Source organism: Meriones unguiculatus, chromosome 1, assembly GCF_030254825.1.
Source record: "Meriones unguiculatus strain TT.TT164.6M chromosome 1, Bangor_MerUng_6.1, whole genome shotgun sequence".
Classification (NCBI taxonomy): domain Eukaryota; kingdom Metazoa; phylum Chordata; class Mammalia; order Rodentia; family Muridae; genus Meriones; species Meriones unguiculatus.
The window spans coordinates 172,172,818-172,198,193 of record NC_083349.1 but is presented as its reverse complement, the minus strand read 5'-3'; the positions used below and the strand labels follow the sequence as shown (position 1 = coordinate 172,198,193).

Below are 25,376 nucleotides of genomic sequence, written 5' to 3'. Positions count from 1 at the left end.
AAAGGGAGAAAGATGTCTTGGTCAGAAGTTTTTCTAATCACTATGGATTTTCCCTCGTTTTAGTGGATTTGAGAGAGGGTGTAGGGAAAGGATGGGGAAAAAATCAAAAGCGGATTATTATCCTGAGCTGCTCTTCTTTTTCATCCTTAGCTGTCACAGCAGCTCCCTGCTTGCCCTATCTGCATGCTAAAGACTTGGGGAGAGGGCCTGCAAAGTATTGACAATTGGGCTGAGATTACAAGTTCCTTGCATCTTGAAAGATAGAATCAATTAAAATGGAGCCTTCCACTCCCCAAGTAAATTAGCTTCTAGAGAAAACATCTGCCCTTCCCTGTAGTGCCTAGAAAATACTAAGGGTAGCTGGAGTGGGGTGAAAGCTTCTGCTGTAGAGGATGGAGTGCACACACAGAAGCACACGCCGTGCCTACCTGGTACACAATGCTGACTCAGTAAATACTACTAGCTGGACTTAGGATGACACGCAGACATGCTCATATACGCATACGTATTATCCATTTACCCACACAGCAGTCCACATGCCTTCCCATTTTGCAATGCCAGGTGTGAAATGTGTCAGATTTCTAAGCTATCCTGTTGGGCTTGCAACTTCCTTTCCCCGTTTATTGAGGGGAGAGGAAGCCCACATTTTTAACAAATGAAAAATAACTAAATGTCTGCTTTAACTCCTGCTCCTTGGAAACACAAGAAAATATGGACATGGCATTTACTAAAGCCATCTAACCACAGAGTAGAAAAACAATCCAGGGACTCACATACTTCCACACTCCCTTTGCCCCAATCTCCTGAGCTTCCAGCAATACCCTCGTATGAGCCAAGCACTTTAGCCACTCGAGGCTCCCACGTGTTCACAAACTCTCAGAGAAGCTGTTTTGGGATGTGTGACCTTGGAGAGATCATTCTCCAAGACTGTCCAGGCAGGATTTTAAGCACTCGGACCCCCAAGTCACATGGAGGGGTGCTGCATGGAGAGCTGCAGCTTAAAATAGATTTTGGTGAAGGCTGGGAGCTTTTCCATTTATAAGTGGAGAATTTAGGCAAGGAAAGCAATAAAACAACTATCTGTTGAGCGCCCTTGTGCTTCCCCAGGCTGGATAGGGGTTCAAAGATGGAGCTTGTCAAGGGTTTCAGGAGCTGATGAGTGCAGCGATGCATGAGCCACTGATACGTATTTCGGTCAAGGTGTTTTTCGACAGAGCCCACAGAAGGGAGTGCCACTATGCATGAAAATGTCAGTGACCTTGAGGATGGACAGATGATTGCTCAGCAGAGAAATCAGATGGATCCCAGCAGAAGGGCAATGAAGGTCAAAGGTTCTGACTTGCAGAATGTAGTGACATTTCTTTGGCTGTATGACAGGTTGGGGGAAAGGATGAACAGAAAAAAAAGGACAGAAAAGTTGGGGGAGGGAATCTGATTTTCTTGGGTATGAAATGCTTCCTAATTTGTCCTGTAGGTAATGGTGTGTGTGTGTGTGTGTGTGTGTGTGTGTGTGTGTGTGTGTATAGAAACTAGGCTGGGGAATGCCCTTATATGGGCTGGGCTTTGGGAAGATTGCTCAGAAATTAGACAGTACCCACAGGTCCTGACTCTTTGGCAGCTCAGGAACTGTTGCTGGACTAGACCAAAGGATGGATAGTGAGAGGGCATAAAGGTGGTACTAGGAGGAAAGAGAGGCCTAGGCTTCCTTAGCAGGATTCTGTATGCCATGGGGAAGCCTTGCACAAAGGCCAAGAAAGCAAGAGTGGCACATGGCCCAGTTTTGTAGCCAGAGACACAGCATTCTACTCGGGAACCTGGTGGCACACTGAGTCAGCCAGGCCTAAAGACCAAAATGCCTGGAGTCCCTGTCAGTCCCTAGCCCCTGGAGAATCTATCCACAGCATCCAGTTTCCCTTCACCAGGCTGCACATTTGCCTAGAAGCAACTCCACACTGAACATAACTCAGAACCAGAAAGTGGTCCTCGGTGCTTTCTTTTCATCCTTGAATTTCAGCCTGGCTTAAGTAACAGCACGTGCGACACAACACAAAGAAGCAAGATGAGAGCTTGTAACGGCATCAGAGGGCTGTGAGGGAGCCACCCCACCCCCACCCCACCAACTGCTAACTACACTCGAGGGAAGAAGAGGGAGGGGTATGTAATTTGTTCATTTCTTGCATTTTATGGAACACTTCACTTTGCTTTCAGCATAATTATTGTTGTACTTTTTCCTGTTCCCCATTTGCTGCATAAAAAAAAGACCTCCTTCATTTCCCCACCCCCTGCACACTTTTCTTAATGCATTAAAATTAATAACTCGTAACAGTGACCTAATTTGCTTTGAGTACTGTAACTCAGGGGGTTTTGTTTTTGTTTTAGTTGTGTGGGTTTTTTTTCCCCTCCTTCCTATATCTGCCAAGCCCTTGACACGTTACTGTGGCAACAGGCACAACTTGGTGAGTTCATGAATGAGCCTCTTTGTGCTCACAAAGCCCTCTCCTCCACCATTGTTTGAGAGGCACATGGTTCTCCCTTGCCAAGGGACCCTGTTCTTTGTGTGTTGGAATGAGGCTGCTCTGGGCATGCTCCCTAAGACAACATCCAATGCTCATTACCTCCTGCCCTGCAGGAGCATCTGCTGTGGGCCCTATTCACTTTTCCTAATCCCCCTAAGGGCCTGTGGCAAGAGCGATTCCCTGCCTGCAAAGGTTCTCCAATTTAACATTTGCCTCTCTGGCTAATCTATTTTCTGGACTCCAGTCCTCTGCCCTTTCCTAACAGGACTCTAACTAGGAAGTTGGTTGTCGATCAAAGCTGGTTCTCTCCACTCTTTGGCCATTACCTCTATCCCATCTGTTGTCTTTATCTGCAAGGGACTTCTCATCCTCTGGCTATGCTCTTACCTGCCCCCTCTAGCATATCGTATACCATGGCAACCAGACGTCACACTCCACCCCTTTATCACATGTCTCTCCTTTCTTTTAGAACTGTGTCAGAATCTTGCCCTAGACTCTTAGACTACTCAAGATCCCCAGGGATACAGTCTTGGCATCACTATCTACCAGCATCCTCTGCTTTTATTCCTAGCCATCCTGACAGTGCCATACTGTGCCACGAATGGTTTTCTCCATGCTTGGCATGCTTTATTCCCTCTGTCCATCTCTGCTTTCACATATGGAAAAGATAGGAGTGCCCTAGAGCTCCAACAACTGTCATAGCTTGGCCTGTCATAGAGCCTATGTGTCCCAGTTGTGTGAACATAAATCACACCTGCCTCCCTAGGTTATCAGCAAGCTCATGGAAGGAAGGGGTTGCTTCTGGGCACTACTATGTCTCTGATACCTGGCACAGAGCCCTTCCTCCACAATGCCTTTCTATCACAAGACCTGTCTATCTTTATGCCTGCCTATCAGGATGACTGAATGAGTGGGTGAATGAATGAGTAGACTAGAATCCATTACTGATGTTTGGTTTTTTCCTTCCATCCATCCTTTAACCTCTCCTTTACTCCCTCCATCCTTCCCTCCTGTTTTCTATCGCCTCCTTCCTTCTCCCTTTCTTTCTGCCAATCACTTCACAAGCATTCAATTATCTGAAAGAGGACTTTTACAGAAGGACTTTCCTGCTTTCTAGAAGCACACATATTAGGGAAACTTTGGGACAATCTTAAACAACTTTCTTCTGATTATTCACCTGCTCATCCTTCCAGGATCACCATCCTAGAGAATGAAGCTAGTTCATCTCTGTACCTACTTTTGGGTAGCAAGTGTAAGAAGGAGATCCTGGAAAGTGCTGGTGTCTAAGCACTCAGAGTGGAGTAGAGACTTGTATTCGGTCCCTTTTCTGTCATCCTCAGACAGATTGCTACCAGTGTCCACATGGTAGCAATGAGATAGGTAATTTGGAAAACGCCCCTCGAAGCAGTGAGAAATCTTTTGACAAAGGATACGCCAAGGACTGAGGTGACATTGTATACTCTGAGAGTTCCAGAAGCATGCCGCCCCTCCGCCAGGATGCCGGGGATGAGTGAGGCTCTCCTACCAACGCTTTCTTTTCGTAGCTACATGGAGAAGGCAATCTATCAACCCCTCCACAGACAGCAAGAAAAGAAAAAGAATTAAGACTGTATCAAAAGGCTTGGTATTGATTTTAAAAATCATGGCTGATGCCAAAATGATTTGAGTCTATTTCTGTGCTGTAGCTAAGATCTGGCATGCCCTCAGCCTCTGCCTGACCTCCCAGGGCCATAATCATGGAGTCCCCTCCCTAGGTTGGTACTTCAATCCTAGTCTTAACATGGTCTCATGCCTTTTTGTCTCCAACAAGCAAGGACATGCATGTGGGGGTGCAGGGCAGCTTCCTGGGTCTCATCTGGGAGCAGTCAAGCGGGCCAACTTGAGAAGCCCTATTTCAAGGCTGATTTAGAGTGATGCATTTTAAAGCCTTGCTTAGCTGCACACAGACTACCCGCAACCTTCCCATTCTTACAGAGGTTTTTCAGTCCATAAGGAAAAGCTGAGACTCAAGGCAAGGAGCCTAACAAGCATCAGGCTCGTGCCTGGGGCAGCGACCCCAGCAGGCTGCTCCCACCAGGACTGAGGGTCTCCTGTGCACTCCTTCCCCCTGTGCACGGCCAGAATCTTAAGTAAGGGCAAAGACCTGTTTATTTAATTTCCCTGTAAGTGAATGACTTCTATGCAGTAGAAGAAAAAGGAAACTCTCTCTCTCTGTCTCTTCCTCTCTCCCTCCAACTACAAATTCATTATTGTTTGAGATTTCACCTTCTGGCCAAACTTCTCTTTCTATGGAGTTATTAAAACCCACACGATATGGTCTAATAATTTATTAATAGTCAACATAAACAGATAACAGCTCACATAGCCATAACAGCCATTGCATATTAAGTAATGAGGGGTTATTTAAGAGGCATCTCACTGGAGAGCGGGAGGCTTGTTAAGTGTGGAGTTATCACTGTGGTGGCATAGGAGCTCACACACATGCATGAGGCTGCCCTGCATCACTACGACCCCATCTTTATTGCAAAAATTGGGTAGACTGTCCCTGTTTAAGAGAAAAGTATCCAGATTACTGGGAAGAGGACACCTCTTCTCTTCGCAGAGCAAAGTAAAAACTAGGGGTAGCCCCACAGCTCTGAAAGGCAAGCAGCCTCTCCAGTGTCCTTGTCAAGGTGCCTGCCTCAGGTCCGTGCATGTCTTTCTCATGCGGCAACTCTCTCATTCTTTGGAAAAGAAATCAGCGAACTTAAACTCATTGCAGCCCAGTGGGGACTCTCAGGTCCCTTTGGCCATCCCAGCCCCAATTTTCAAGCCCTTCCTTCTTAGAGTGATCACATTATCTGCTCAGGGGACCCTCCCTGCACTCTTTCTGAGTGTCTTATAACATCTCAAATTCAATAAGAGATGCCTAGCAACCAGAGTGGAAGGCAGATAGAAGACAAATTGTCTGTATTTGTAGACAATTCTTTATATATATATATATAAAGAATCTACAAAAATATTACTAGATCTAATAAATAAGTTCAGCAAGTTACAAGATGTAAGGCAATATGTAAAAATATAATTTTGATTTCATATACAAGCAATGGTCCCAAAGAGAAATTAAGAAAAGAATTCATTCACAATAACGTACAAGTAACGAAAGACTAGAGATAAACTTAACAAAAAAGTGAAAATTTTCTGTATTCCCACTAAGAAAGTTATTGAGAGAAATTAAAGCAATTCTAAATAAAAAGAAAGACAATGAACACTGATTCAGGGAAACTGAAAAACGCTAAGATGGCAGTTTTTCCTAAATTATCTTTGAATTAAATACAAGTCCTATCAAAATTTCAGTCCCTGCGATAATTGGTTTTTAGAAGCTGACAATCTAATCCTAAGATTTATAAGGAAATGCAAAGGGCCCAAGAGAGCCAAATGAACAAAAACTAAAAAAGAGTAAAGTCAGAAAACGTACACTGACTGGCTTTAAAACACGCCGTAAAGCTGTGTTAATCTGCACAGTTTGGTCCTGGCACAACCATAGACACACAGGCCAACAGGAGAGAACCAACTGCTCAGTAAAAATCTCCTACATTTATAGCATTTGCTGTCAATTGATTTTAAAGAAAGTGCTGAGGCACATAAGGGGAGAATGGTCTTCTCAATATCCAATGGTAAATCTAGATATTTGCATGGGAATATATGAATTCAGATCCAGTCTCACAGTACATCCACAAATTAACCCAAAATCCTACATTGACAAAAATGTAAGGCATAATGTTATAAACATTCTAAAAAAGAACTTGAAGTTCTTTTGTGTACTTGAAGATTTTAATTCACACCAGAAATATAAGCCATAGAAGAACATATCAAGAATTTTTATGTCATCAGGATTAAAATCATTTGCACTTAAAAAGACTTGTATTAAGAAAATGAAAAGACAAGCCACACTCTGGGAGATCATTTTGTAAATTATATCCTTGATGAATAACATGTCCAGAGCTTATAAAGAGCTCTTGAAAGTCAATAATAAGAAAGCCAACAACCCAATTTAAAACTGGGCAAAAATCAAGAGAATGAGAAGGTAAGCTACAACATGAGGGAAAATATTTACCAAACTGAGATCTGATGTAGGACTGATACCCAAAATAGACAAAGAGCAGCCAGGACTCAGCAATAATGATACAAACAACCTAATGACAAGTAGACTGAGTGCCTTATCTTAAGAATATCAGCAAAGAAAATCAGCAAAGGGGAGGTAAGCATAAGAAAAGATCTCAAAATCATATGCCAAGAAAGAATTTCCAAGTAAGCTACTAGACATGGCTACACAGCTCCCAGATGATGGGCATCTAGAACATCGACCATGAACACTGCTACCTAAGACAGTTTTGCTTCTCAGTGATGGCAAGGATGCAGAAAGCCACCTCTGAGGGTCAGCAATAGAAGGCACAGCCATTGCTCTTGTTGGCATTTACCCCACTGAGCCAAAACAAATAAACAAACAAACAAAAAACTATGTGTACATAAAGACCTGAACGCAGTTTCTTAGAGTGATGTTATTCATAATTGCCAAAACTCGGAAGGAACTATGATGTCCTTGAGTAGATGAATGGATAAATGAATCATTTTTATCCAGGCAATGCAATATTATTTAGTGCCAATGCCCCTGCCAAAACAAAAACAACCCCACCCCCAAAAAAGCAGAGCTTTCAAGACATAAAAACAACAGGGATGAAACTTACGCATATGTTTATAAGTAGAAGAAGCCAATCTAAAGAAGCTTCTTACTGTATGACTGCAAGTATACAGCATTCAAAAACAGGCGAACCTATGGTGACAGTCAAAACAGAGAGGGCACAATGAATAGGCAGAACTGAGGACTCGGGGCAGAGACACTTTTTTATGGGATACTACAATGGTGGGTACCTTACCTTTGTGTGTTTTCCAAACATGCAGGATGTACGCGGCACAGGACCACACTGTGCAGATTAACACAGCTTTATGGCATGTTCCCACACAAACAGTAGGCTATGGGCTCTGACAGGATGGAGGTTGCACAAATACAGGAGGAATTTTGCTGTCAGTGTTTTAAAAAGTTAAATCTACTTAATTTAATGTGTATGTAACATACACATATGTATGTATGTATGAATGTATGAATGTATGTATGAGCAAGAGAGAAAAAGTGAGGGAGATTTATGTGTTTGTGTAGACTGGGTATACCATAACAGGTCAGAGGACAATCTTGGGTGTCTATCTTTCCATTGGCACAGAGTCTCTTGTTTACCATTGTGATTGCCAGGCTGGCTGTCATACAAGCATCCTGTCTCTGCCTCCCTTATAATTGTAGCAGTTTTGGGATGACAGACGTGTGCTGCTACCTCCAGCTTTGTCTACGGATCCAAACTCAGGTCCTCAAGCTTGTGTAATAGGCAGAAGTATTGAAAAGACTCTTCGCTGAAGGTAAACCAACTGAATAAGCCCATGGAAAAATGTTCAGCATCATTAGTCACCAAGGAAATAAGATTTAAACCATTACAAGTTACTGCTTCGTGCCTAGAAAAATGACTGTGATCCCAAAGAGCCGTTGGTAAGAGGATGTGATACGACTGGAGTGCTCTGTCTTGCTGGAACCTTGCAGGTAGGAATGCAAAATGCTGATGGAAGAAATGAAAATGATTTGGTAGTTCCTAAAAGGGTTAAGCATAAAGTTGTCATATGATCCAGCAATTCTACTCCTAGATATCTGCACATGAGAAATGAATACATGTGTCTCCACCAAGATAGGGACATAAATGTTCATAGCATAATGGGCTGTAAAGTGGGAAAAGCCAAAATGTCCTCCAACTGGTAAAGGATAAATAAAATGGGGTGAATTTTTGCAACAGATACTTGTCTACAATCAAAGGCAACAGACCACTGTTATCTGCTAAAACGTGGCAAACCCTCAAATCACATCATGCGAAAGAAGCCAGATGCAAAGGACCACATATTGTACAGCTCCATTGGGATGAAGTGTCCAGAAAAGACAACCCCACAGAGGTAGAAAATAGAACTGTCATTTGCAGCAAAGCCTGGGAATGGTGGCTGTCCTTAAATTGGCATGAAGTATCATTTGGGGGAGATGAGTTTGTTCTAAAATTGGATTGTAGTAATAGTCACACAATGGTGTACACTTACTAAGCAGTGAATTTCGTGGTACATAAATTATACCTCAATAAAGCTGTTAAAAAAATAGCAGATGCTTATTAAGGATGTCAGAAGGCTACATGAATGGAGAGGGCACACATTAAGGACTACCTATCATTAACTTAACATAATCCCATTACTGGTGAATGAATCTTACAGGAATACTTCCTGCTGTTCCTAGAGATTCTCTGTATTTATGTAGGACATGGCCTCACAGTTACATCAAGCAGAGACAATTGAAGCAACCAAGCTCAATCCAAGCATCGTCTCTCCAGCAGAATGAAACAGGATAACCTCCAGCTTAGCCTACAAGGGGATAGGACCTGTCAGCCAGTGCTAAAGCTACCATCGCCTTCCAAATGCCTTCCATTTATCTCAGTGTGGGTTAAGAGGCCTGAACAATATAGTTATCCCTTGCCTCTTGACTGGCCTCTCCTTTGCACAGGGCGTGGGTAAGGATAACAACTTACTTTTGTAAAGCAGTTACAAAGCGCTTTAACACACACTAGCTCGTGTATCCTTATAGAAACTCTGTCAGTACGTGTGATAGACAGTGTTGGCTGAAAGCTTCTGCAGTCATCTCAGTCCTGGTCAACATGATGTAAGCAAGGATTTGCCACGTGAACTGTGGAAAAGCTTGTGTGTGTGTGTGTGTGTGTGTGAGTATGTGTGTATTTGTGTGTGTGTGTGTGTGTGCAGACACTGCCCTCCATACTTTCTCTTTCTCCACACCTAGAACAAGGATGACACCTTCAAAGAAGAGCAGTCATCAGGAGTAGCAATGGGTTAGAGGGGCTGAAAAACCTGACAGTATCCAGAGGATGTGGACCCTGATGCTGAGACACTGCTGATCTGACTCAAATAGCAGCTCCTTGGAATCTGTACTAAGTGAGACAAATGGATCTCTGCTTGTTGAAGCCGTCTTGGTTGGGCTTTCTGTACATTATTGCCAAAACTACACATAACTGATAAGACAGAAAATATTAATCATACATCCAATAGATGCAAAGACTAAATCTGAAAAATTATGCAGCCCAACCAAGGTCAAGTTACCGGTGAGAGGAAAAACAGTCTGGTAGCCAGGCTTCTGTGCCTAATAATAGAAGTAACAGCAGCAACAGTAAAAGCCAACTACTGAGCACTGAGTGCCAGGCCTCTGTCTGATCCTGTGAGGCACTTGACCTTCCTACATCCTCACATTCTTACAGCTCTATAGGTGAGGCATTCTCATCCTTTTTTTTTAGATGAAAACATTGAGGTCAAGGAAAGCCAAGTCTATTGCTGAAGGTCACAGGGACTAGAATTCTAACCTGACGCATGCCTTGAGTGCTATGAGGGGATTAAGGGATGAGACATATTTCCCAGGACAGAGCCACTTGCTGCTCTATGACTCCACTGAATAAAAACCATACAACAATAAATAGACCTGGGTTACCGTATGGGATTCAGATTAGATAGCCAAATTCCAATGCCTTTTTGCTTGTGTTTATAGAAGTTGTCATCCTATAAACCACAAAAGCGAAATTTCTTTAAAAATCATGTTTGTATTGTCCAGAAAGCTCACACTGACTACGGGATGTAGGGAATTATTAACTGGAGATTCTGCTTCCCTCTGGAGATAGGGTTAAAAATCAATCACCACTTCTCAGATGAATTAGAGGTAAGGACAGCAGTTTGGACCCAGAACAAGTAAAAAGAGAAGAGAGAGAGGGAGAGAGAGAGAGAGAGAAAGAGAGAGAGAGAGACTCCAGGTAAAGATCAAGACCAGTGGCTGCTGGGACAGAGGCTTCAGTGTGAGACGGAAGTACTCGGTACTGGGTGTAGACTCAATGGTAGTGCTGGGACACTAAGGACAGCCTTAGTTGTTTGTTGTCACAGGGTCTGTGTGAGTTGAGCTAGACTTATAGGAGAGTGGTATGGTACAAAACTACCCCAAGGTATATGAAGGATGTTAATTGTGATGTGCTATCTCTTCACAAGAAGCTGCCTTTCCCTCGGAGATGGGCAGCAACACCATTCATCTTTATTGCACCCAAATGAGTTGTTCAACCTTTAAGAGAACTTAATTGGTTTTTCCTTCTGGGTTTCCTGCCATGCCCCCCCCCCCAATAACTGAATAATTGATTCACTTATACTGGAGCACCCAAAACTGATGAAAGAATCTTTCAGAGGATCATGAATTCCTAAGGTAGAAAGAAAACCTTTGTCAATGCCTCCCACAAAGTCTGGCTGGTCCACTCAGCAGCAACCTTATTCTTCCAGGCTCCCTTGCAAAGGGCCTCTCCTGATCACAGCAGGTGCTCCACACCCTTCCTTCCGGAGGCTGCATCCTCTGTCAGGCTCTTAGGCATTTCTAATTTTGTGATAAGACAAGCAGTGAATTGGGCTTGGTGTCTTTGTGAGGTATGTATCTCTTTTGCCTCCTCAGCATCACCTGTTCAGACTCATATTTGCCCAGCATCCTTCCAGAGAGTGCTGTTTTCCTACATGTGTTTGATTCAGCATTTCTACTTTACAAGAAACTGAGATTTCAGCAGAAGACAATGCTCATAGCCACATTCTCATCCTGTGCTCCTGAGAGATTAGTCCCCTTCCCCTCCCCGCCCCCGCCGTCATCAGTGGCAGTGTGATTAGCTATAAAGTTAACTAAGGGCCTGGGTGAGAAGTTATTAGGCAAAACTCTGGAGATGGGAACCCTGGTTAGGCTCCTGGAGCAGCATCTTGTTTGACTTCTCAACATCTTCGCTGCATTTGTCAACCCCACTCTTCCCAGCCTGAAGATTTTCCCACCGTGGATTTCCAGGTGACAAACTCTTAGCTTCTCAAATAGACCACTAATGTCCTTGTCCCCAAGACCTAAAGCAGGTCTAATTCTCGCAGATCAGACTGCCCCACGTATTGCTTCCTAGAGCAGTGTGGACTGTATGACTAACTTAGAGTTTCCATTGAAAGCAACCTAACTCATTTAACACCGAAGGCATGTACTGTTTAAAGCCTTTCTCTTAGATTAGGAAAACAATAGCTGCTTCTTTTTCCTTTTATTTCAGTAGGGTTCCAGATAATAAAAAGATTTATAAGTACACCAGTAGATTTACTTTTGCTATGCCGTCCTAGATTATGAAAAAGTATAATTATGTGCAATTAAAAAATGAACAGTATTTCTTACCCGAGTGAAGCTTTAAAAGTCATTAGGAATCCATTAGCTCAGCAGACCTTACAAATGGCCTTCACTATTCCGGACTTCATTTAAATTTACAGAGGGAACTTTGCTCCATTTCCATGCAGGGTGTGTGTGTGTGTGTGTGTGTGTGTGACTATGCATGTGTACTCATGAGCATATGTACATTTATTGTTGTCTTCTATGTCCCAAGCAAGTGACCAGACACTTGTGTGACATTCCAAGGTATGCTCTTGGCACTGAACTTGTCATATTCACTCCAACCTTGTGGTTTTGGATGGTTCATTTTCAGAGCTGCCACCTGCCAGCACCTTAGCCTTTCTCTCACCTCTTTGCCCTGTAAGAGAGTGACTAAGTTACTTAGTGCCAAATACACCGGAAGAGGCCATTATGGTCAGAACAGATTTGGGTTCTGGCTCCCTCATCTGTTTCTTCAGCTCTACTTGTCCCAGCGACTTCCTGTGTGGCTCTGTTACTGAGTGGTTGGCTTTGCCTTACAGTTAGTTGCCTCATTTATCCAGGTAATTACCTCACTTGATAGAAGTGTGATCTTTTTGCTATCAGGATCAATTGATCTAGATAATTCTAGCATCGTTCATGATTCTATCTCAACTGAGCCTTCACGTATGACAAGAAGTTGTAATTTCTGACTGTTTCATCTTCACGAAAATAATGATTCTTGTGCACCTACCTCTTCTCTCCTGCCCCTTGGTGATGGAAGCATCCTCAGTATCCTCTTTGGCACTGGTGCTGGAAATGTAGCAAGCAAGCAAGCAAGCAAGCAAGCAAGCAGATCTCCCTTTGAGAACTTTCACTTGACTGGTCAGGCTATTTCCTTCTCTGCAGCCTGTGTTTGCTTGACAGCATCAAAGCCTTTGGGAGTGATTGTTATTCTGACCAACATCAAAATTATCTCAGAAGCAACTAAAACATTGTAAAACAGAGTTAGAAATTCTGGAAGCACAGTTTTTTAAAAATATGCATTTAAATTATTTCTCTGGATCCAGGTGCGGTAGCTTATGCCTGTAATCCCAGCATTGGGGGTGGGGGCGGGGAGAGAAGAGATGGAAGTGATCCTCCACCTCCTTCAAAGCTAGTCTGGAGTAGCCTGGACCACAGAATAAGACCCAGCCAGCCTGGCATGGAACATTCAGTGGCACTGATATCACTCTAGCCCAGACCATGGGCTAATGGAAGGAAATTCGAGAAGGTTCATTTTTCCTCTGTCATTCTTTCTTAGATCTCAGGCAAAAGCAGGGGTCAGCAAAGCTCTCAGGAGTAAAACAAGATACTTCCAGCTCTTACAGTCTTCTCAGAGGTAGTTGGCCCCAAGTCAGGTGATGTTCCCAGGGCAGGAGGGCTGGCCTTCCGGGCCCTTATCTCTGTTATTATGGGTATTATTATTCACTGGACACAAAACTTTCTTGATTAGTTTCCAGCTTTTAATTATTCCATTTCCAATGCACACTTCATTCACTGGAAGCCATCAACAAATTCCTCAAAAATTAAAATACTGCACTACTCCAAAGTGAAATTTAAAGAGGGGGTAAGTGGGTCAAGTGGAAAAGAATAGAGAACCCCAGTGAAGGAGAACAAGACTTTAACACCAGCTCTACCTCATGGCATGGCTTTGAAGAAGTACTTCTGTTTTCGGGGCAAAGAAAGGTTTGGTCAGGTCATTCCTAAGCTTCCCTCCAAGCCAAATACTATAGAAAGTAGTATGTTCCAGTGGAGCCAGTACATGTTTTCCTACTGAGTAATCTGTTTGTACTGTGGGTCACTAAAGAGCTTTGTAACTGTGATCAATTTATTCATTTCTCAGCCTTGATTTTCTCTTAAATTGTTATAATAGGATTCTTAAGCACATACTGGAGTGAGAATTAAGTGAGACTTGCATGCTATGCCTCCAGCATCATGCCTGGTACATGCTAAGCCAGCACGTTTAGTATGATATCATCGTCAATATTATCGTCACTATCGTCGACATCATCATCATCTTTGGTATCTCTAGAGGTCAAATTCTCACTAGCCACATGTCTAAAAATGAACATATTAACCTGGCAGCAAAAAAACCAGGTCATCATCCCAAACCCAGATTCAGAAAACTGGGGTTGCCTTCTGAGAAAGCCCCACCCACTGTCCAGATCTGTTTTCCCAACTGGAGAGGGTCACTCAGGTGCAGTGGCGTGGCGTTCATTGAAGGCTGTATCTTGTGTTATTTTAATAAATGAAGTCCTTGAGACTAATGGGATCTCAGAAGTCTGGATACCCTGGCCTTCACCCTACACCTCCTGTCCAATGCTCTGTGGGTACTTTCCTTTTAGAATCCCCCTTGAATTCAGGGCTTGCAGAAGTTGTCTTTCCCCTTTGGATTGCTGGTCTACGCAATTTCACTTTCTTTTCTGAGTATCTCAGAGCTTAATTGTTTGTAAACTTCCCTTATCAGGTCACAAGACTTGGCTCATTAACATGCAGGCAGTAAAATAAGGCAGGATTTCCACTTTGTCATGTTAAGGAGGCAATACAGCTGTGGAGAGTAGCTTTAAATGACCTAGAGCTCCTGCAACCTGTAGCCGGTGGGTGGCTTGGTCTTCATGTGGGGCACCTGGCGAGTGGAAGGAGCAGGTTCTAACATGGACTCTATTGTCTGCTTTGGGATCACTTCCCTCTGCCAGGGTTGCCTTGCCTGGCCTCAGGGGATGAAGATGTGCTCAGTCCTGATGTGAATTGATGTGCTGGGGAAGGTTGATATGGGGGAGTTTTCTTTTTCTGGGGGGAAGAGAAAGGGAAAGAGGAAAGGGGGAAAGGGAGGAGAGGAGGGAGGGGGCACCCTTGGGATGTAAAGTAAATAAAAAAAAACCCATCTTACTCAGAGATACTTCCACCTCTTACCCAGGACAGACCAAGTCTCCTGGGAGCAGACTCTACTTCGGAGCTCAGGCTGGCACAGATCTCAGGGATGAAGATCTCAGTGTCACTTGGGTGACAGGACCCAGTGCTGGTCTAGTGACCTACTCTCTATGGGTTCTCAGAATGGTTTTCTGAAGCTTCTGGACCTTCAACAGCTTCCATGGTCAAACATTCAAGTCCACTCTTTTTTGCTTCTCACTTACTGGCTTATAGTTAAGACTGTTGGGATTAGGAATGGGGGTAAGGGAAGGGGTGGGGTGGGAAATAGGAATAGTAATAAGAGACCATCTTTGCTCAGGATGCCTGGATCCTGGAATGAATCACAGCTTTCCTCTGTCTGCTTAAAATGTGATATCCTTATTATCCACATCTGAAAAAGGAGGCTCCCCTTTTGCACTGTAATAGCCTAAACATGGCTGTCCTTGTCTATGAGAAACATTCAGGCACACTTACATCAGATCATGGATTACCAGTGAAGGACGGACGTGCTCAGGACAAGATTGAGTCAGCAGAGACAGAGATAAATGGATAGTAATGCATTCATATCAAGCCCATCACAGAGCATGTCGTCTGGACAGGAGAACAGGGGAAAGGGCAGGGCTGCAAGGTCGCTGGGCTCAGAATGACAGATGCATGAGTCAAGGGCAGACATATGCTGTAAGGAAAGCATTAAGGGATGATCTCTGTAAGTGATGGAAGGTCACACATGCTCCCTATGTCTTCTTAGTTTCAACACCATCCAATTTGAATAATTCAAACAAAGTAAGGGAATAGCTAGTCTCAATGTTTTGGGGCTCCCTGTTATTTGATTCAAGTGATGGGTTCTTTATGAGATTTCAGGAACAAGGCTGGGGACTCTATCCTGGGCTCACTGTAAAGAAAGCAATACTCAAGATTGGCTAGCTGAAGGTGAGAGAAGAGGGATACGCTCCTGGCTGCTGATACTCAGTGTGGCCTTCCCAGGCTCTTGGCTCCTAAAGGTCAGCTTTTCCATCCCATTGTCAACTCAAGACAAGGCCTGCTGCCCACTCCCTGAGACTTGAGCTGAGATCTACCCAGGGCTCTGCATCGCACCTCTCTTATCCGATGATACCTTCGTACTTCCCAATACCTGTGTGTTTGAGAGTCACACCAGCCTCCCGCGGCTCCTCGCTCAGTCTAGGCTAGAGCTGAGTTTAGTGAATTGAATTCCCTCTTCCATGGCTCCTGGGGCTGCTAATTCATAGTTGCATTAGCTTTCATTTGGATAACAGCATGGGGGATTGTCAGATATTGGCTCTGACCAAATTTAATCTGCAGGCTATGCTCTGCCCTCTTTCCACTTGCCTTTTATTCAAGACCCTAATGAAGAGATTTATTGGATTGGTTTACCCCAGTCCTATCTGGAATGAATCACTCCTGTGCCACACACGTCTACCTCTCTGCTGTCCACTCCAATCAAGAACCACGGCCCCCGCAACTCTCTCAGTTCTGAAACAAATTAAATCTCACTGACAGACTCTATATGCCTTGAGTTCTCCATTAGGCTTCACTTTGGGTTTGCTTCTGCAATGACAAAACTGCTTTGACATGTGCATAGATTTTCAGCTTGTATTCTTGCCCCCACCCCCATCCCCAAACCTCTGCTGTCCACTGTGGTTCTTGCAATCACCATCCTTCTTAGGTATCCTGGCACCTGTGGCTGGATGTTCAGCTGCCTGTCAGCAACAGTCACCATAAGTGAGCTCTTGATTGCTCTAGCACAGAGGAGGAAATGCTTCCATCTACGAGACTATGGATGGTCTGGAAGCTTCATTCCTCTCCCTCCTTCCAGGCCCCACATCACTTGCCTTTCAAAGATGCCATTCTTCTTTTCTCCTGTCTCCACAAGGTCCCTAGAAGAATGTGGCCTGGAGCAGTTCAGTGCCATTTTAAACTGCACTTTCAATTTAGCAAATCTTTATACAGATGTCCCTCCAGGCTGTGAGCAAATAGATCTCAGATTTCTCTGCTGCCTTCAGGGGATACTGTTAACCCACACCCACCTTAACTGCCTCATTAGACCCAAGAATGTTCTCTCACATTTCCTTGAGATGGCTGAAAAAGACAGGGGGAACCTCCCAGTTGAGCCACCATCTTAATGCGATGACCTAAACATGTTGATGACCATACATTCTGCATTCTAAGTCTCTGTTAGTGTTTCAAGAATGGCTTTGTTATCACTTTGTTGGGATTAATAGCTGCAATGGCATGGGTGTGTTCGTTAGCTGTGGCCTGTTAAGGTCTTTTTAGTGACTGTTTTATTTAACTATTTATCAAATACTCACCATGAGTGAAGCCCTCCTAGTAAGAGCTGCTGAATGGAGGTCTTGATGGCGCAGGATGCAAATCTCGAGGCATCTGCCTTACTTCACAGATTTGTTTTGTTCCTTTCCCACTGTTATCTTGTCATGTTGCTTGCACACACACACACACACACACCATTCTTTTTCACCAACCTATTACAAAAACACCATTCTCTTGGGCCATTATTACAGAATACATAGTCAGCAGGGATCCACCATTTCTTCAGAGCCACCAGCTCTACCCCAGCATACTGGTCCCCTGCACCTTCTGTCTGGCATGTCCATGAGTTGTTCCTAGAGCCTATGGCCTCTATTACTTCCCCTGGAATTCAGGATGTCACGAACCATAAACATAGCTGTTGATGTTTTTCTAAGCTGAAACAGAATTCTAGAGTATGTGTTTTCACCCCACTATATTAACAACCTCAAGTATAAATGTAATTATTTCCCATGAAATGACCTAAAGGCCCCCAAGACCACAGAATGAGCAGTCCAGACTGTGCCACTGAGGCTTTGAAACTAGATAGCAACCTTTGTCTACTGAAAGAGAAAATTTGGTTGATACACTATGTCACCAAACTGGGACTTTCAAGACCTGGGCTATAAATCTGTTTGGTATCCATCTTGCCCAAATTACCTAGCCTTTCTTAGTCTCAGCTTTTTCATTAATAAAATTTCATTTTAACTTACTTATTTATACATGGTCATAAAGGGGTTAATGGGTTGTGTCCATTTAATCTACAGCTAGAGTTATACACTCAAATGATTTTCCCCCACACTAAAATTCTATGAATTAATTGATTCATTTACTTGACAAACCTTGAGAACATGTTTTATGTCAGTCTCTATGATAAGAGGTCATAAAATATATCCCAATATTTATGACAGAAAGGACATTGCTTAGATAAATGGCTGTAGAAATCGGGTGATTGGATATCCTAGTAATAAAGGTAATAATAATAACTTCTGATATTAATTTTGTACTGGTTATATACCAGTCAGTACATAAGAGTTTTCAATTTATCCTCACAAATTGACCATATAAGGTGAATGCCAATGCATCTTGGTCAAGCAATATTTCCTGTTAACTAGAATGTAAGAGATATATACCAAGCAGATAGTATAGAAATTTTTGCACCACACCCTCAGGTATAGAGGATGAAATGAACTCTTAGCCATATAGTTATCAAGTGGCAGAAAGAACCAAAAAGCAGTCTGCCAGGCACTAGAGCCCAATCCCATCTGCCAGTTCTCAGACACCACTGCAGCTTGGACCCAAGACCCATGGTTTTCATGCCAGGCAAAGCCAGTGTTTGTAAATCAATACCTCATTCCACCCCTCAAGTCCTTTTCCCACTCAGCCTCTCCCACCCATGGCTAACCTTCCCCATGGAGGTCCTTTTGAAATGGGCATTTTGTATTCTCTGTGCTTGCTGGTTCTCATTTTTGATGGTCATCTGAACACAGCTATTTTCTTCTTGTCTTCCACTTCTGTGCTCTCCTTCACCTCTCCTGTAACTCTGCCAAATATCTGTGAATTGGATAAACTGAAGGACTCTTGAGAGGAGCAAACTGTGGACTACTAGGGGGTAGGGGATTGCTCACTGAGTAAAATGCTTGGTGTTTAAGCACAGGGACCTGAGTTCAGATTCCCAGCACCCATGTAAAAAGGCCTGCATGGCAGAACACATCTGTAGTCCTAGTCCTGGGGCAGGGCTGGAGAGAGGCAGACTTCTAGGCACTTCCGGCCAGCAGGTTCAGCCAATCAGCAGATCTCCTGATTCAGCAAGAGACTCTTTTCTCAAAAGATAAAGTGGATAGAGGAAGATACTTCGGCTTTCACAAGCACAAGAACACACATGTTTATGCGCCTGAACACATACATATATGCATTACATGACTACATATATAGAGCATACACAAAACAACAATACCGATAACAAGAAGACCCTGTGGACTCCCTTATGCCTATCAGCCACATGTTAGAGAGCCCAGAATCGAAGCAGAGACAGAGAATTCCAGGCCAACTCTCAGTGAAGATGGAAATGTGAATATCTTGGCAAGTGCTGAAATGACCCACCTCCTTCTGATCTTAAAAATCACGTTTGATTTGTTGGGACAGCCTTAAAGTAGAAGCCTGGATTATAATGAGCTCAGTTACATATGTACACACAACTGGCACACGGAGCTTTCAGATAGAGAGTCCTGGATCTGACTCCCACATTACGTGGGAGACACTGTAGCCAGCAATGGAGAGTGGGTCTCAGCAGCTGTTTAAGACTGAATGGAATTAGAAAAGAATTACACTGTTTTCACGTACCCAGGAAATCTGAAAGGCTAGTGTCGCAGAGCATGGCACCACTGATGATATGAGGGCTCTGATTACTCCTTCAGACCAGCCTCACCTCTGCACTGTCACTTCTCTGTCTAGACGGGGAAACTCCCACACGCCAGCTGAGGCATGAAGTTGGCATGGGCAGTGAACCAGACAGACCTCACATACCATTGCTCCAAAGCTCTGAGATGCTATTGGTGCAAACATGACACTAGGTTCCCTGAGCGTCAGCTCATATATCCCAAGTGCTGCTTGGCTGTCCCCAAACTCCAGCACAGCTCATTATTTCATAAGAGGTGTTAAATATGAATTGTTCATTAAAACACATATTATTGGATGCTTAACTACCGTGTAATTGATTTTCTATCCACTTCTTAGTGGTTAAACCTCAATAAATGCTTTTTGTAATCAACTTAAAGTACAATACCTACCACGCTTGATATCTTTCTCCTATGATTTAATAAGAAACCAATTCTATATTATTGAAAATTGCACTTGATAGTAAAAAAAATGGTAAAGTTTCAAGATCAGAATAAAGTAAAAGCTCTTCTACTATATGAACCCATCTTTCTTTATAGAAAGAGATTAGTACAACTGAGAACCTTGATGCTCTCAGTCCTGTCCCAACCACAGACAGGGTCAGGACTAGGCTGAAAGTTAAAAGGAAGTAGAATGACATGCGGAGACCCTGGCTATCTCTGCTCTGGGGCTGAGTGAAGAAGCTGGCTCTGGGGGACTCAGGTTTTCTAAGCCATGGGAAACATCTAACCAGGAAGAAGCATCTGAGAAAAAGACACATTTAATAGACCAGCAGGACTCAGTTTTCTTCCTCCAGGATTTCTCTGTGCCTCCTTTCTTTCTCCCCAAGCCCCACTAAAACCCACACCTGCTCTGGCAGTCAGGTTTGCCTGGATGGGAGGAAAAGGTGGCTGGCCTGGGCCAATAAATTAGTTCAGCAGCATCGAATCTGAGAGCAGAGAAATTCAGGAGCCCTTGTGGAAGGGGTGTGAGAAGGGAGGCACCTCCAGCAGCCCATCAAAATTTCTAAAGCACTCACTTCCAAGTGCTCCGAGCATACATATACATACCTCACAAAGCACATAGGACCTAGTGAAGAATGTATGAAACAACACATGGAAGGTTTTCAGAAAAGTGCCTGGCACACAGCAAGGGGCAAAACTGTTGGTTATTCTTTGTTTTCTATATTAACATTTAGCATTCTCCAACAAGTTTTCAAACTGTTAAGTGATTCTCCACTGGTGCACACAGAGAGGAATACTATACATTTATTTATCCATATTCACTTATTCATTCATTCCTTCAATCAAATTTTTAGACATGAGTCAGCTGGACCCATATGGCTTTTTAGTAAGCTCTCAATACATAGTTCAATGTTTCCACAATAATGATGAGTTCCCTGGGCACCATGAATTAGGAATCTTTGTGGGGGAAGCTAGCAAGACTATGTAGAATGACCCTTTACTGGAACTGCTGTAGAGGAAATGATGGGATTTGTTGGAATCTCTTGTTCCTTCTAGCTCTTAAATTTTACTATTCTGATTATTCTGAAACACTGAAATGGTGGTTCACTTCCCATGGAGTGACACAAAGCTGTAAGTCAGACTGGGAGCACCCCAGGATGCTTAGGTTTTCCCTGGGCTCTTGCAGGCAGAGAGCAAAGGCTTAGCATCTCCCCATTCAGCCTCTGACAAAAGAGAGATTGCAGTAGCAGAGTGCTGTTGTCAGGCAAATAGGGATCCTCTTCTAAAAGGGCATTTTCTTCTGCATGGTGAGTAGGAAGCCTGCTGTATCTAGGACACATTCCGAAAATAAAATTCAGTGGCCACCAAGTGACTCAACGTAGATGCCTTCATTCTCCAAGAGAGGAAGGTTGCTAAGAATGGCAGGAACCACCCACAGATGGTCTGGGTACCAGTTGCATCAACAGATGCACACACAACACAGCCCTTTCCTTCAGAGCAACCAGCCAAGCTCACATCGAGTTCTCTACTGTGTACATTCAAGGCAAAATAAAGAATCCAAGAAATCTGCATGTCAGTGTGTTTGGGGTCCAAGATAGATCAGGCAATGGGCCCAAGAGGAATGTAAGGCATCTGGCCACAAATCTCATCCTAAGCATTACATTATTTCTCAGCCTTAAGATATAAGAGGGTGTCTGATGTCCATAACAACAACACTGCTCACCACTGTTTGCATTGTTTGGTGCTTAAAGTCTTTTTGACTCTGCCCATTTAGTCACCTAATTTCATGACTCATAAATGGTCCAGCTCAGGTAAGTCTTCTCCCCTCACTATGAATTTCTCATCATTCATTCTTGTTTCTGCCTTTAGGCCCTTACTCATGCTTGGCATATTTCAAGACACTTTCGCTTTCCTCCTCCACATAGAAGATATAGCCTCTGTGAGGCACTGCTGGGGACACTTTGGCCAAACAGTGCTGTTCCATGCCATTATGCCACTCTCTCTCCCTCCCCTTCCTTCCCTTCCTTTTCTCCCTCCCTCCCTCTTTCTTAACATCTCATCTCACAGCATGAAGGTTGGGTGGGAAACCATGAGTCTTGTCTGCATGCTTATCTTAGGAACTCTGGCATGCTAGGATGTTTTTTCAAGAATCTCATTTGTATTCAGCACTCAAACTTCTTTACCTAAAATGTGACTAAAGAGATTGAAAGTCAGGTCTACCTAGGAACAAAGATTGACCTTCCCAAAGGAGTGGGAATTGCCAATATTAGACCAGTTAGAGGAAAGATTCATGGTCTAGGAGGCCAGAGAATTTTCTCAAGTGGGAGAAAATTCAACACTGCACAACCAGTTTAAAAAAAAGTCTCTTGGTGTTCACATGTTTTGAAGCAAATGAAACTGTCAGACTTTCCTTTGTCCTATGCTAGTCAGTTTTCTATCACTGTAAGAAAATACCTGTGATAACCAACTTATGAAGAGAAAAGGTTTATTTTGGTTCAGTGCTTTAAAAGTTCCAGTCTATGGTTGGGTGGACATATTGCTTTTAAGCCTCCGAGGAGGATGCTGGATGGTAGGTAGAGCAAAACTGCCCACTACATTGCCCAGAAACCAAAACAGTGAATGGGGAAGAAACTCTGAGTTACATAATCTGTGTCCAAGGTCTGCTCCCTATGACCTCCTGCTCAAAGCTGCTACCAGAAGCCAATAAAACCACCTTGGGGACCACCCCTTCAGCATGTGGGTATTTGAGGGACATTCAAGATCCAAATGTTAGCATTTCTCTGGCTGTCTGCCTACCACAGATGTAAAACACCCATGGTAAGATCATTTTGGAGGAGTGGAATCACGTGTGCCCTTTACTTTCAGTTAAAACAGAAAAGAGCCGAGGCCAAAAACAAAGTGGCACATCAAGAGGGATGTTCTGGGTGTTCAGTAATGGATTTTCATATTTCTGAATTTTCTCTAATGAGAACATAAGCTGCAGAGGGGCAGAAACCATGTTTTACATTTTCCAGTTTATTGCCTGTAGCATCTGGCCCACTGAAGCACACTCGGTAGATGCAGAATCGTGTCTTATTGAGCAGTGTGAGTGCTGAGCATCTAGGAAGTCATGGAGCCAGCTGCTGCTGGAAGCGGGGTGTAGATCTATTTACCAGTGAGGCAGGACAGAAGACCAGGATGTTACCAGGTGAGGGACACTAGAATGTGAGGTTGAGACCCCAGTGTGAAACTCATGCTTGTGTCCCTCTCCTTCTGTAGTGACTAACGGCCCTCTTGGGTCAGGCATTATGTCTGAAACAGCTGCACAGTCATGGGTGATGGGACACTGGAGTCAATACAACCAGAAGGAGATGCAAACCTTCTAGCCACACCCAGATCTCCTTGTTCTGCCTCAGGGACCGACTGAAGTTCCCTGGATATTCTTGCCATTCCGCTATTGCAGTCCTGAAGAATGAACTCACCCAGAAGAAGGAAGCGGTTGACCGAGGAAAGGGAAGGAAGGGTAGAAATTCGGCTTCAAACTAGGCCAACCATGAACAAAAACTGGCCAGAACAAATCCATGTTTACTTATCCTACATATCCTGGAAGGTGTCTGGGGAAGTAAAGGAAATATGAGGAAAAACTGAGTTTTGTTCATGATAAATTTCATCTGTACGCAACTGTATGCTGCGGTGGCCCTAAGTTAACACTGGGTGGTTTTCTCTGTTGCTTTCCATGTTGTATTTTGAGGTAGGGTCTCTTACTGGACCTTGAGCTTACTGTTTTAGCTAGACTGACTGGCTAGCAAGCTCCAGGGACCCTCCTTTCACTGTCTACCCAGGACTGGGGCCACAGACATGCACTGCCACCCCCAACTTTACTGTAACAAACTTAAGTCCTCAAGCTGGAGCATAAAGCATTTTACTACTGACAGTCATTTCCCCAAACCTATGTTTATGACTTAAACATTCTGACAATAAAATCTAGAGAAGAAGATGAAAGATGCAAGTGTGAACAGGCCACAATGGAACTATTTATGTACAATTACAAGTATAGGTCAGATATAATACATACACTCACACACGTACACAGAGAGAGAGAGAGAAAGGGAGAGAGACAGAGAGAGAGGAGAGAAAAGAGATTACAAGTATAGCCAAATAAAAGGGATTGATTGGTGCCAGCAAATAATCAAATTGACCTCCAATTTTTCACAAAAGAATAATTCTTACACATTTAAACTACACAATAGCAAAGAAGAGATGATGTGTGCATGTGAGCGTGTGTGTGTGTGTGAGCGTGTGTGTGTGTGTGTGCTCACACATGATTTCTGCCTCTCTAAGGTCTCTCACATAGCTTGTCTGATATACTGTTTTTATATAAATTCTGCAGTGACTTTCCCCTGGTGTTATTAGATGTTTGGGTTTCTCTGCCTGCCACAGGCTTATTTATGTTATCCTGATTTAGATCTCTTCTCTTCCCCTTGCCTTCCTTGCTGGAGCTGTTTTCACAGTGTATTGCTGGGTAGCACAGCAACAAGACACGTCTGCCACGTTGAGTGCGTGTGGGTGCACACAGGACTTTGGTTATTTCATATTCAGTTAGTTCCACAGGCTTTCAAATGGGGGCACTGTGAGGTGTCAAGGGTGTCACTGTAAGCTTGGAAGTGACAACCTCAACGGCTCACACTCACTATTAGAGAGGGATTCTAGGCAGTTCCCATTTGCCCTCAAAATGAATAAATAAATAAAGCCTGCTTTGGATTTGACATTTTATTTTACAGTCACATTAGAGTTGAGTTCAGACTGATTTTTGTGCTATTATTGTTGATTATTTATCACTTCAATGGAGAATTTATTGATTTACTTAATATTCACTGCTGATAACATGAAAGATCTGTAAATTACAAGTTTTCTGGAATCTCTGAGATGTTTAACTATGCCCTGCCTTTGTAGGCGTTCGCCTCCCTCCTCCCATGTCCTTTTCCGGCTTATATATGGGCCGGGAATGACATAGAGTGCGCAGCCCTGCCTGTCCATGACCCAGGCCTCAAGCCAACCTTCACAAGCCTTAAAAACAGCATGGCTTGATTCACAGTGTTGTCTTCCAACCTGGGCAGAGCCCTTAAAATAGAACCTGGCAGGTACTTTGTCTTAACGGTCATCACGTATTGAGGATTGACCACGGCAGGCTTCACCTCTGTAGAGTCCCTGGCTTACCCCTGCAGGCCTACCTGTGCTCTGTCCATTCTTTCTTTTTTTCTTTCCTTCTTTCTTTCTTTCTTTCTTTCTTTCTTTCTTTCTTTCTTTCTTCCTTTCTTCCTTCCTTTCTTTCTTTCTTTCTTTCTTTCTTTCTTTCTTTCTTTCTTTCTTTTCTTTCTTTTTTTTTTTTTGTCATGGCAGGTATACCTTTCTCTCCTGGAGCAACTCTTAGGCCACAGGGGCGAAAATAAGAATGAACGAAAATGGGTTATGTAGAAT

The 25,376-nt window shown here is 43.5% G+C and overlaps 1 protein-coding gene and 1 long non-coding RNA gene across 7 annotated transcripts in view; both read right to left on the bottom strand.

Annotated features, from left to right (window-relative positions):
- Kirrel3 (kirre like nephrin family adhesion molecule 3) overlaps positions 1-25,376 on the bottom strand; it is a 553,630-nt gene that overhangs the window by 480,408 nt on the left and 47,846 nt on the right. The window lies entirely within an intron of this gene.
- LOC132648945 (uncharacterized) overlaps positions 1-25,376 on the bottom strand; it is a 75,447-nt gene that overhangs the window by 5,325 nt on the left and 44,746 nt on the right. The window contains exon 2 of the long non-coding RNA XR_009587344.1: positions 1-25,376. This exon is cut by the window's left edge and continues 5,325 nt beyond it; it is cut by the window's right edge and continues 24,043 nt beyond it. This is a non-coding gene — a long non-coding RNA (uncharacterized LOC132648945).